The following is a 13,103-nucleotide window of genomic DNA, read 5'->3' as shown; positions in this document are numbered from 1 at the left end:
TCTTCTACTCATATACACACACATCCCCCTACCCACCCAGCCCCTCCTCTCCATCCTGCATCCGAAAAGGAAGTTATCTTCCCCACTTGTACACCCTCGGTCTCTTGAATCACCATTATCCCCTCAGTCACCCAAACCAGAACCAGGGAGTCTCTCTTCTCTTATGGATAAGCTCTGCAAGTTCTACTGATTTCACTTTCAGAAGGTGAATTGCCGTCCCCTGGAGTCCTGATTTAGCTCAGGCCTTCATCAGTCTTACTCGAACTATTGCTGGGGGTCTCATAATTTTCCCACTGTCCAGTCGTGGTCCCTTCGAAACCCTTCTCCACTGTGTTTCTAAGCCAACATTCCCCTGCTCAACACCATTCAGTGATTTATCACAGTTTAGAAAGATCGGGTTCAAGTGCCCAGACAAGATACACAGCGTCCTAGCCTAGCCCCAGCTCTCAGCCTCATCTTCCTCTCCTTGCCCTTTACCCTACTGCTGGTGCATTCTGCACAAACCATGCTGTTCTGCATCTTTAGACTTCGGACACATTCTTCCCCTTGCTTGGTACGTCTGTCTCCTTCCTACTTGTCTACTTGGAAACTCCTCTTCCTCCCTTGGTGGGACCCACATCAAGGCATTTTTCTAACACACATTTGCCAGGCACTCAATGACGTGAAATATCCTCAAATGACATGAAGCTCCCTGCCCTTTCCCCCACCGTTCTTGAATATGTGAAGTAGTGGATTAATACTCTTGTTTCATGTTTACGTCAAGAAATTTAATCAATAGAAAATTCTGCACATAATGTAACAACACGTATGACAACAAATGCTAAGTGTGTGGACTGATGTCCTTTAGGGCACAATCACGGCTCCCTCACCGTTGATGCTGCATTATTTCCTGGGTTGACATGTGAAACTGTGGGGTGTGTATTCAGTCGTGGCCTCTCAGCTTCTCAGTTTTCTCAGAAATCCTGTAAATGTTCTCATTCCGTCTCCTGTGAGACCCTGGGCAATTCACCTTCTTTGGAATATATAACTCACTCCTTCCCCAGGGGAGAAGCCTCTCTCTTGGCCCACAGAGGCAAGTGGGGGACCCCACCACCCACCCCAGGGATCTGCCTCCTGCTGCTTCTTTTTCCTCTTCCTGTCCCATCTTTTTTCCTCTCCTCTTCCCTCCCCATCTCTTGGGGTTTGTTTTTCCTCTACTTTTATATCTACCTGGCAAGATGGAAAGATTCCCGTCACAGGAAGGATAAAAGCAGATGTTCTAAAATTGTCTACCAGCTAATGCGTATTGAACACCTAAGAGCTTCACACGTGTTAACTCATTCAGTCCTCACAATAAGCCTGCGAGACAGGAACTTTCGTTTCCCCCAGTTTTCTAGATAAGGAATCCCTGACACAGAGAGGTTAAGTCACTTCCCCAAGGCCCCACAGCCGACAGGGAGCAGAGGCAGAGTTGGACCTCGATGTGTGACTCCAGGGCTCACACTGCCATGATCCTTTCAGTGAGTCCTGCAACAGTTTTATGAGCTGTATTTTAACATACCACTCACCTGTCTACTCTATGAGTCTTCGTGATCACCACTTCTTCAAAGGAAAAACAAACGAAAAACCCAAAAAGAATAGAGAAAAAGGAAAAAGGATAATTTGGTTCTTGCCATGCGGTTTCTGTATGTGCTTTCATCATCACGTGTGCCACACCTCAATGGCAGGACTTTAGAACGGTGCTTTCTCAGCCATCTTTCTATCCTAAGCACGTAGAAGTTTTTCAGGGTGGAGAGATTTTTCTAGAAGCAGCCTGATCACAAAGTGGTATGCATCAGCTCATTCCACCACAGCAGTGTTCTTGTTTCGTCTCTTCCGTGGACCAGATGACTGAAGCCAGAGGACTGAACAAGATCGCTGGACCCTCCGACAGTAGAAAGGTGAAAGGACATGGCTAACGAGGTAAAGGTTCAGAAAAGTGTGCCATGACAGAGCACAGTCCTCTGTCCTTCTGTTGAACCAGAATGCTTCCTTAGCCTGAGGGTGGGCATGTTTGCTGGACTGCAGCCATCCTCATGGAGTAAAACCATTTCTAAATGAAAATGAACTAAGAGCTTTCTGGGCTGCCATAGAAAATGTCCCCTTTGGGGCTAATGTTGCCCAGACCTGGGTGTGAGCTGGCGAAAGCAGCGTGGGTGTGTGTGAACTCATTGCCTGGGCTGCGCCGCCAGGCACACCTCGAGAGTGTGTGGCGGCGCTTCTCAGCATCACCACATCCTGGCTCTGTTAGTGCTAATAGGGGCAGAGTGGCTCTGTTGTTGGGCCAGCTTGATAAAGCCTTCTGAAAACATCCCCATCCCGGTGCTCAGGAAAGGAGTCAGAGAATGATGCCAGGAAGAGAAGAAAGGAGGGTCAGGACTGGGGACCCCACAGAGGGCTGAGCAGGGCTCCGCTGGGCTAGCGCTTATTCCTGTAACTGCCTGTTCCTGCCTTGAGATGCAAAACTGTCAGCTGGAGGAAAAGCATATTTGACAGCTCAGCCTTTGTCAGAGCAGAAAGGAGAGTCAGTTTATTAGGAAATTGATTGTGAGACCAACGAGCTGCTGCATTGATGCATCTTATGGTCAACTGGCCCTTTAGTGACCTGAGGATTCTCAGGGGGCACAGAGAGCATCCATCCTACAGACCAGTCCTTCCCTGTGTGACAGGAAGCCAGGGACAGGCGGAAGTAAAGACCTCCAGTCATCTCCTTCCACGCAGCAGTTGGCACTCACAACGCCCTACTTTCTGCCTGAGAGGAGAAAATTATGATACAAACCAAGTGGCAATCTCCTGCCACTGTTTCTGGGGCCTGCACAGTGAACACTGAGTGGGGAGGGGATTGACCAGGCTGACGGCAGGTGTCTTTGAACCTACCTGTGCTCCCCACTTCCCTCTGTATGATTGCCTGGCGGCAGGGAAGCAACAGCAGTAATGCTTCATTTAACCATTTTTTTTTCATTCTTCGACTTGCCATTTGTCCCTACTCCAGTGTTGACCTTAAAACACGGAGACTTCTACATTTGGGACTGCGGAAAATCTGGCTAAAACGTCCACAGCCACTTTCTCACTTTGTGCTGGGCCCCCAAACCACAAGGGTTATCTTCTGGTTCATTCATTGTCTCTAACTTTGTTTCTGGTCTGCTCTAAATGTCTTTTTGGTGACTAATAGACTATAACGTCACATTTACAAAGTTGAAGAGAGTTGAAATATGAAGAAATGGTTTTGAGGTTGATAAAGCTTCCTTTTAGATAAGGCTACCTTTTACTGTAGACTGCTAAAAATATATTTTAAAAGAAAGATGTTAAGCCGTATCCTGCTTAGGAAATATCCCTTAGTTTCTCTTTGAGGAGACATTTAAGAGCAGGTGGAAGGAGCACGTTTAGTTTCATTCCTGGCCGTAGTTAGCGCTTTCGCTGATTGCTTAACAGGAGACCTCTCGAGGATGCCACAAAAGGCAGAATCATCAGCCCCAAAGAGTGATGAGTAGGATCCTTGGGCTTCAGGCTCTATGAGAAAAGTTGAGAGAGATGGAAAATGTCTGGGCCTGTGGAACGCCTGGCTTCAGTCCTGCTGCTGTTGCCCTAAAGAGCCAACCATTAGCAAGGATGCAAGGGCGTATTTCTGAGATTTCTCTGCCATCTTTCAGCACTCCCTGCCCTCAGCTTCTCTTGGCCTCTCAAGGATGCAGTGGTTGGTATCCACAAAAAAGCCGGTGGGGCCAGCTTCTAAAATGTGCAATCACCAGGACTGTGAGTTGGGTTTCCTAGGCGACAGACTGGGTGAGGAGGTTTTGCGTGCAGATGATTGCTGGGGTGTGCTCTCACAAACAGCACCGTGATAGAGTAAGGGAAACAGGAGGATGGAGGGAGAAGTTCAACTGTGAGGTGGAGGCCTGAACTCTGAAGCTGGGAAGACCCTCCAGAGATGTCTCCAACTGAGGCAGGGAGGCCGGGCCTTTGGACCCTCACGTCAGCTAGATCCTGGCTGACCAGCAAGGGGTATAACTTTGGGTGAGGTAGCTTCCTTCAGCCAAGGACAGTTCTTGGGAAGAGACTCTACTGAAAGCCAAGCCACCAGCAAACAACGCTTCCCCAGCAGCTGGAGAAATGAGTGCCTGAGTCCTGAAGAGGGACTCCAGGGCAAGCACCACAGCATCCAGGACAGTCTACCCCTTGTGAGTTCAGTATACCTTTTAGAATAATACATTTTTCTCATTGCAAACATGTCCTCCACTTTCCTCAGTTCCCTGGGAAACTTAAAGTAAGGTTAGTGACACAAACCATAGCCCCCACTGCTATAGCTGATCTCGATACAGCTGATGCTCATCACCTACTAGCCATTCTCCACTTTCCTCAGCCTCAGCGCGCGTCTCTGCTAGCCTACATGGCTATCCTGTTGGGGGAAATCAGGAATTCGTCCCTGAGGTTTCTGAGTCCCTGGACAGAGCTGCTGCCCTTTTTGATTTACCATCACAATTGGGCAGAGGACTACGAAACAGAGACAGACTCACAGACATAGAGAACAGCCCTGTGGTCCCCAAGGGGGGAGGCGAGGTGGGGGAAGGAAGTATTGGAGTTTGGGATTAGCAGATGCAAACTATTATATGTAGGATGGATGAACAACAAGTTCCTACTGTATAGCACAGGGAACTATAGTCAATATCTTGTGATAAAGCATAATAGAAAAGAATATAAAAAAGAATTTTATATATATATATATATATATATATATGTATGTAACTGAATCACTCTGCTGTATAGCAAAAATTAACCCAACATTGTATATCAACTATACTTCAATAAAATTTTTTATAAATCAGGCAGAGGACCATTCAGAGATACCCAGTGGATTACATGGGTGCCAAACATAATCTACCTTGTCCATTGTATAAAAGTAGTCTACCTACTCCTGCTGATTGGGGCCAATTACCCCTGCCAAGAGAGTAACCCGTCTGCTTCTCTGCTGGTCTCTTTGCTCAAGGAGCCCTAGTGAACAAGTAGCAGTCATAGCTTAAAGCTGAATGGGGGACTTCCCTGGTGGCGCAGTGGTTAAGAATCCACCTGCCAGTGCAGGGGACACGGGTTCGAGCCCTGGTCTGGGAAGATCCCACATGCCGTGGAGCAACTAAGCCCGTGCGCCACAACTACGGAGCCTGTGTGCCACAACTACTGAAGCCCACGTGCCTAAAGCCCGTGCTCTGCAACAAGAGAAGCCACTCAGTGAGAAGCCCGCGAACCGCAACGAAGAGCAGCCCCCGCTTGCCGCAACTAGAGAATGCCCGCGCCCAGTAACAAAGACCTAAGGCAGCCAAAAATAAAAATAAATTAATTAAAAAAAAAAAATTTGAATGGGACTTTTTCTGTGACTCCTGATGGAAGAGTTTCTCCCTCTGGGAACCAGGAACTCCAAACCTGCAGGCAGAGATTTGCAGGAGCTATAAGCATGCATTTCCCAAGTGGATCGCTGGGAGTGATGGTAAGCACAGCCGTCCTCTCCCACCCCTCCCCCTGCCCCTTGACTCCTGGACTCATGAATTCTACCTACTGGAGATACAGCCCTTCATAATGGTCATTATTTTTGGGTGCATACTGCATCCTAGGAGATGGTATCCTTTCTAAGCTGGCACCTTGGCTTTGTCATCCTATTATTCAATCAGGTTGGCAAATTCTGGGTGGAATGGTGTATGATAGAATCAGTGGATCCCATGGTCATGTGTCCACAGCATGCCTCCCTGGCTGTAAAATGAGTTCCCTCATCTTTTGTGTTACTATGCAGGATTCTGTGTTGTTGTATGAAACATTCTGGAAGCCCTTGGACAGCGATGTTGGAAAGGCAAAAGAAAACCTGTGACGTGTCCATACCAGTCAAGAGGAAGCACTGACCCTTGCAGAATGGGAGGAGTCCAGTGTAAGCAGCTTACCACCAATTGGTTGGTTGGTCCCCACTTTATGGGGAACTCAGCCCTGTTCCTGTTGCCAGTTGGTTGGACATTCAGCAGTGGCAGTAGCTAGACCAGCCCTGGTGAGTAAGAATATAGATTACCTATTGTATTTTTTATTGTTAACTAATAAGCTTTGGGGGTTGTTTATATTAGTTTTTACTGTTTTCAGTTCATTAATTTCTCCTTATATTTTTATTAATTCCTTTTTCTTTGCTTTATTGAGTATTTTGTTATTTTGTTACGGCGATTGTTCTTCTTCGGATCTCCCTGGCCACTCTTCTGTTTCAATCGACATATCTCTTGAACAGCTTGTCACAGAAAGCTCCTGGGTCAGGTGTCAGCCCAAAACTGCAGAGTCTGCTGCTGCAAAGGCTCAGAATGACTTCCCTTCTTCCCTTTCCCTCCTAAGTGGGTAGTCATTCCTGGCTGGATGTCTTCATCTTGCTCTAATTCAGGAGGCTAAACTGTTGTCAGGAAGGCATCAAGTTTCCTTGCTAGGACAAGAGACCTGTTGTACTTTTTGTGATTTGTGTGTGTGTGTTTGCTTGGCATCCTTGACTCTTCCCTTGGCTTAAAAGGAAAGTAATAGAGAACGCAATTTTGGATCTTAGGGCCCAAGGCGTAGCTTCCTATGGATAGCAACAAATGGACAGGGGGCAGGTCTGGATTGTCCCAAATGCACTACAAGTATCTGCAGTTCGGCTGGGCAGGGCTTTCCTTTAACCTGCCTAAGCTTCAGTTCCCTGTTCTGTGAAATGTCCTTGCTGGGTCACTGTGTGGCTTGGATGAAATACCTTCCAATTGCACTTGGCACTTAGTACTTGCTCAATAAATGTTTGTTGTAAGGACATTATTGTAGTAATGGGTTCTCTACATGGCTCTTGAGCCTTCCTGAGGGCAGTTAGTCATCTTAGTTACCTCATCATCCACCGGAACATTGAATATACTCAATAAATGCTTGTGCAGGCTAACTGACTAATTTCTATTGGAGGAATCTGGTATCCCTGAAAGTGCCCAGACCTGAATTTTATAATGCAGCCCTGGGCATGGGTGTAGTTAGCAAACACATATACAGTAGCACTTAATATACAGTAGCACTTAATTGGGAATTGCTGCTTATTGGGAATCCCACCACAGTCTCATTTGGCCTGGCCAGCCCAGGTAGGTTTGTTTACAAGGCCAAAAGTGTGCAAGATGCAGTTTTTTGTTTTGTTAATTTTTATTTATTTATTTATTTTTGGCTGCATTGGGTCTTTGTTGCTGTGCGTGGGCTTTCTCTAGTTGTGGCGAGCGGGGGCTACTCTTTGTTGCGGTGCGCGGGCTTCTCATTGCGGTGGCTTCTCTTGTTGCAGAGCACGGGCTCTAGGTGCTTGGGCTTCAGTAGTTGTGGCACGAGGGCTCAGTAGTTGTGGCTCGCGGACTCTAGAGCAAAGGCTCAGTAGTTGTGGCGCACGGGCTTAGTTGCTCTGCGGCATGTGGGAATCTTCCCGCACCAGGGGTCGAACCCGTGTCCTCTGCATTGGCAGGTGGATTCTTAACCACTGCGCCACCAGGGAAGTCCCAAGATGCAGTTTTATTCTTAACTGCCAAAACTTTGAAGCAACCAAGTGGTCCTTCAGTAGGTAAATGAATAAATAAACTGTACCTCCAGAATGGAATGTTATTCAGCACTGAAGCTATCAGGCCATGAGTAGACATGGAGGAACTTTAAATGTGTATTTCTTAGTAAAGAAGCCAAATCGAAAAGGCTACGTATTGTATGATTCCAAATATATTGACATTCTGGAAAAGACAAAACTATAGAGACAGTAAAAAGATCAGTGGCTGGCAGGGTTTAGTTGGGAGGGAGAAATGTATAGGCAGATCACAGAGGATTTTAGGGCAGGGAATCGATCCTATATGTTACTACAATGGTGGATACATGTCATTACACATTTGTCCAATCCATAGAATGTACAACACCAAGAGTGAACCCTAATGTAAACTACTGATTACATTGTGTCAATGTAGCTTCATCTACTGTAACACATCCCATGTGAAGTGGGATGTTAATAGTGGGGGAGATTATGCAAGTATGGAGGCAGGGTGTATATGGGAACTTTCTATACTTTCTGTTCAATTTTTCTGTGAACCTAAAATAGTGCTTAAAAATAAAGTCTATTTAGAAAAAAAAAGTCAGCTGGATGAATGAGTGATGGATTTATGTGACGGGGATGCTGTGTGGTACCTGTGATAGGCAGCGCATCCAGGGAGTTAACAGGGAAAATGAAAACTTTTATGATGGGCCTATCTTCCCCAATCTTTTCTTGCAAAGGATCAATTCAGAAAAAATAAAAATGATTACAGTTGTGTCTTTTTTTAATCATTCAAAATGAAAATAGCTCCTTTTGACGCTGATAAATACAAAGCCTATTTTTACAACCAAGGTGACCTATTTTATTGAAAAGAAAAATGTCAATAAGAAAATTGGCACTAACTTTACTTTTTAAGTTTCATTATCTGATCATGTTTAGAAAGTAGCAACATGAAGCCAGGTATCTAATTTTTCATCCTGAAGTCAGAGAATTGGCTGCCGAAGCTCAGCTGATCACTGTTAGCTCCGTGGGCCTGTCCTGTGCTAGCCGTCCTTGCATTTTCACACAACTTGGGAAGGCCAGATCACAGGTTCAGTAGGGAGCTATGGCAGGTTGTGAGGAGGTACTGGGAGGCTGTGTGGTTAAAGTGGTATTTTGTGAAGATTAGTATGTCAGCTGTGACAAGAATAGATTCCACCAGGGGAGAAACAGAGGCAGAGAAACCTATTGCATGATGTTATCACAACAGATCGGAGGTGTCGACTGAAAAAAATGCACAACCTAAAAGTTGATAATTATGTTTTACTCGGCTGACAAAACTGAGGACTTAAGCCTGGGAGGCAGCGTCTCAGATAGCTCTGAGGGACTGCTCCAAACAGGCAAGGGAAGAGCCAGGATACGTAAGAACAAAGACCAGGCTTTTTTGCAACAAAGACCAGGTAGTCAGAACATCAAAAGATTCCTGTTCATTAAAGAAAACCAGACATCTCAAGTTAACGAATTGAGCACTTTTCTGTGTATGGGAAGATGCAAAAGTCTGAGTTCGTTGAAATCATTCCTTTGATATGTGCCTCAGTTATCCGGGGCCAGCATCCTGTGGTTCCTCACCCTGAGTCTCCTCAGGGTGCATGGTCGGGGTGGCTGTCATGCGATGGCTTAATGCAACATCCTTTGTTTACTGATGAGACAGGCAACATTTTTTCACTGACAGAGTGATAAGGACCCAAACTCTGGTGAGAGCCACGGGACCATAAGAAAGGAGCATGAGGTGTGAGGATACATGAAAAGTCAAGACAATTGAGGAGAGGAACAGAAGTTGGACCCTGGGTGTAGATACGCGGGCTTCTCTCTTGGGAGGTATAGTGTAAGGCCTGAAATGAAGGCTCCAAATTGTGTGCTACCTTGACAACTGGTAAAATCGGGAGAGCCTCAAATGGCCTAAAGGCAAGTCCCCCTCCCCATTCAGCTTCCACAGAGGCGATCCTCTAGCCAGACAACCCTCCTTATCAAAGGGACCAGGCGCAGCTCCCGCTTATCCCTGAGAAGTGGGTTCCCGTCTCCCAGCCAGCCCACGGAACATTTCAAACAAGCCAATCACATCTCTCCATGGGAAGCAGGGCTCACCCCTACCCTCTTGGTACTACAAAACCTGCCTCCCACAGCCCCTGGTTGTTCACTCTGTTTCCTGTGGCTTCACATGGCATGAGTGTCTTCCTTCCCTGGGCTGTGAGCACGTGTGAGTATACATGGCTGTGAGTATTCCACACATAGAGACAGAGAAATTCAAAGCTGGGTAAACCTGTCTCACCCTCTAAATAAGGAAACAGACCTAGAGGCCAGGATTTCTGACTGTCCATGCCTTTTCCGCATCTCAGCAAGAGGATCTGAAAGGCAAGGGGAGAGGAGCTATATAAAGGTAAATATTGAATAATTGTATGAAGAAGTATAGAAGTTCTGGATGATGTCATCTTCCTCCAGAGTAGATTTACTTTTGCTTCTGGAAAGCAGTTAGAATGGGGCTGTTTGCCTTAATCCAGCCTTGGATTGATCTGATCTGAGGTTGGATGTCAATCTTGCTGCTGACAGAGCCATTTCTGGTCCTTCTTTTCTCCTTGGTGCAGCCCTTCAGGTATCACAGCTGTGAACCTGAGGTCCCTTCTCCCTGGTGAACCCCCAGCTCCAGTTTTTATTTTCTCAACCCTGTGAGACTTTGCTCAGCTTCTCTGTCTCTTGATCATCCCTTTCTTTTTTCCCTAAATCTCTATGAGCGTTTGTTTTGATTTTTTCCCCCCAGCTTTATTGAAATAGAGTTGATTAGCAATCACTTTGTATCCTCAGCCTCTCACCCCATTGCTCCTATGAATCAGCAACTCCCTGGAGGGGAGAAATGGCCCAACCTTGGTCTCACCTCAATGCCTTTCCTCTCTCTCCAGGACCCTGCCCCTAATTTCTGCTGCTGTGGTAACCCCTCAAATGGCTTTAAACAGGTAGCTCTTTTAAAAATCCAGATATTTTAGTTGGGTTCAATGGAGAGCTGGTCCCACGTAAATTGATTGTTATAGCCAGAGTGAAAATCCAGTTAATAAAGCATTCACTGAACATCTACTCTGCTCAGCATTGCGGAGCTTCAGTGCATGAAACAGAAGTAACAGACTTGTTCTCTGCCCTTCATTCACGTGGAGAGACAAGACAGCACGTGCAGTTACTGCGCACTACAAAAAGAGTACACGGTTAGGAGAAGGGACTCTCCTTCGTTCCTCACCTTCTGAGCCAGCACAATACTAAAGTCTCCTTGTCAATCGGTAAACATGTGTGTGCAGGTGGATGTGTTTCTGTGCCTGGAAACCCGCATGCTTTTAGGAAGAGACTAAGTCCGGATTGGGGAGCGGGTGGCCAGAGAGCGCCTGTGGTCTCAACCTTGCTTTGGCCAATCCTACGCCTCTTAGTAAGTGGTGCCCTGTTGTCAAGTTCCAAGCAGAGAGATGCTTCAGTATTAAGTAACTACTTTCCTTTTCTCACTTTGATTGTTTCTAATTTTCCTTTCCTACCTTTGAATCAAAACTATATTGAGATACTTCTATTGAAATGGGCAGGAGAATTTGCCTACAAATGACCCGTCATTGTCATTCTGCATCATCTCACTTAATATTCACCCTTGAGGCAGGAATTATTTTCCTCATCTGGAAAGTTTAAAAAGCAAACATAGAGGTTCAAAAAGGTTAAGTCACAGAGTTGGTAAGAGGTAAATGTTTGCCTTTTCCACCACACCCAGGTTATGCCCTTTGCCAAAAATCTTCTCAAACAAAAGGTGCTTTTCTTTTCATTTTGTCTTAGTCTCTCAAGTCTCCTAGTAATCACCTTTCTAGAAAGTCTAATACCCAGATGTATTAGGAGATGATTTTCAATAAGCTTTCCCGGTCTCTGTAGGAACTCAGTTAGCTTACAAGTTTCCCTGAAGCAAAAGTACCTTTTATTTTGGCTGATGTCAGAGAATCAGAAGAACACAAAGGTTGTAAATGGTTTAGTTGAGAACAAAGTACTGGTTTTTCCATTGGGAAAACAAAGACAAAAACAAAACACAGAGCCACTTAAACCACCACATAGCTTTGCAGCTTTGTTCCCTTAGGCCTGAGAGGCAGTTAAGGGGTATGTTCTGTCCTGTAACAAGGAGGTCTAGAAACATCATGCGCGGGTTGGAAAAATGAACCAAAACTTCAAGCAGAGCTCCTCCATTTACTTTCTATCTCATTCAACTCATTTCCTTGCCCCCTACCACCCGCAGATGTGGCATTTTCAGCTCGTCCCACTGACCCCTTTACTCACAGATAAGACTTTTCCTGATCTCCGGACTTAGAGGGACAAAGGGTTCTCTGCAGGAGGGCTCAGCATATCTGTTATTTGAGAAAGACACCTCAATAAGCTGCTTCCTTGGCTTTCTGCAAAGCAGCAGGTAGTGAGTTAAGCCAGAGTAACTTGTGAGGAGGGTCAGAAGAAAATGTTAGACGGAGTTATAGCTTGGGAGAAGAGGTGGGGAGTGGGGAGGGGTGAGGGGCGGTGGGAACAAGCGTGAGTAGAGTTGGGAGGGCTTTTGTTCTCCCATAGGGATGATGGGCAGGTCCTTTGAAACCCGGTTGCTATTTTCACTCTCTCCAGTAATGACTATTTCCTTTGAAATGATACCAAGTGAGTCCACTGTCATGTGGGCAAAAGGCAGAAAGAAACTGAGAGGATCTGCCCAATGTGTGGTCCAATCTGCTGTTGAGGAAGAAAGACATAGCCAGTCCAGCCATGCACAGCTCAGAAAAAGGAATCCCCTGTTAAAGGTTGAATTGTGCCCCCACAAAATTTGAAGTCTTAACCCCACCAAAACTCAGAATGTAACCTTATTTAGTGATAGGGTTTTTACAGAGGTAGTCAGGTTAAAATGAGGTCATTAAAAAGGGCTCTAATCCAATATGACTGGTGTCCTTATAAAAAGGGGTAATTTGGAGACAGAAACACACACACAGGGAGAATGCTGTGTGAAATGAAGGCAGAGATTGGGGTGATGCTTCTACAAGCCAAGGGACACAAAAGACTGCCAGGAAAGAACCAGAAACCGAAGAAAGGCATGAAACAGATTCTTCTTTACAGCACTTAGAAGGAACCAATCCTGCTGACACCTTGATCTCGGACTTCTAGCCTCCAGATCTGTGAAACAATAAATTTCTGTTGTTTAAGCCACCTAGTTTGTGGTACTTTGTTACAGCAGCTCTAGCAAACTATTATATCCCCTCTAGCGTCCAACTCTAATTCTTAGATACATTTCCCTAGATGATTGCAATCATTTCCTCTCAGTAAAGAAGCTGAGAAACTGAAGAAATGTGAAAGGAGAGAAAGATCAAGCTACGGACAAAGTAGTCAATCTTTTATAAACAAAATCCCAGAAAAGATTTGAGTCAGGAAAATGAAGACAATATATCTGGCACCTCATATGATTTTCTTTTTCATAACTATTCACTGGCAGTTAAATATCAGTGGGGAGTGGAAGGGAAAGAGTTGGTTTGATAAATGGGTGTTTGAACAC

At 45.6% G+C, this 13,103-nt stretch overlaps 1 long non-coding RNA gene across 1 annotated transcript in view; it reads left to right on the top strand.

The window, feature by feature from the left end:
• The window catches only part of LOC141279198 (uncharacterized), a 100,646-nt gene that overhangs the window by 23,197 nt on the left and 64,346 nt on the right, over positions 1–13,103 (top strand). The window contains exon 6 of the long non-coding RNA XR_012333125.1: positions 5,798–6,043. This is a non-coding gene — a long non-coding RNA (uncharacterized lncRNA). The remainder of the gene's footprint in view (positions 1–5,797; positions 6,044–13,103) is intronic.

This window comes from Tursiops truncatus, chromosome 7, assembly GCF_011762595.2.
Source record: "Tursiops truncatus isolate mTurTru1 chromosome 7, mTurTru1.mat.Y, whole genome shotgun sequence".
Classification (NCBI taxonomy): Eukaryota; Metazoa; Chordata; class Mammalia; order Artiodactyla; family Delphinidae; genus Tursiops; species Tursiops truncatus.
Note: the sequence above shows the minus strand (reverse complement) of the source record. Positions and strands in the feature narration are given on the sequence as shown.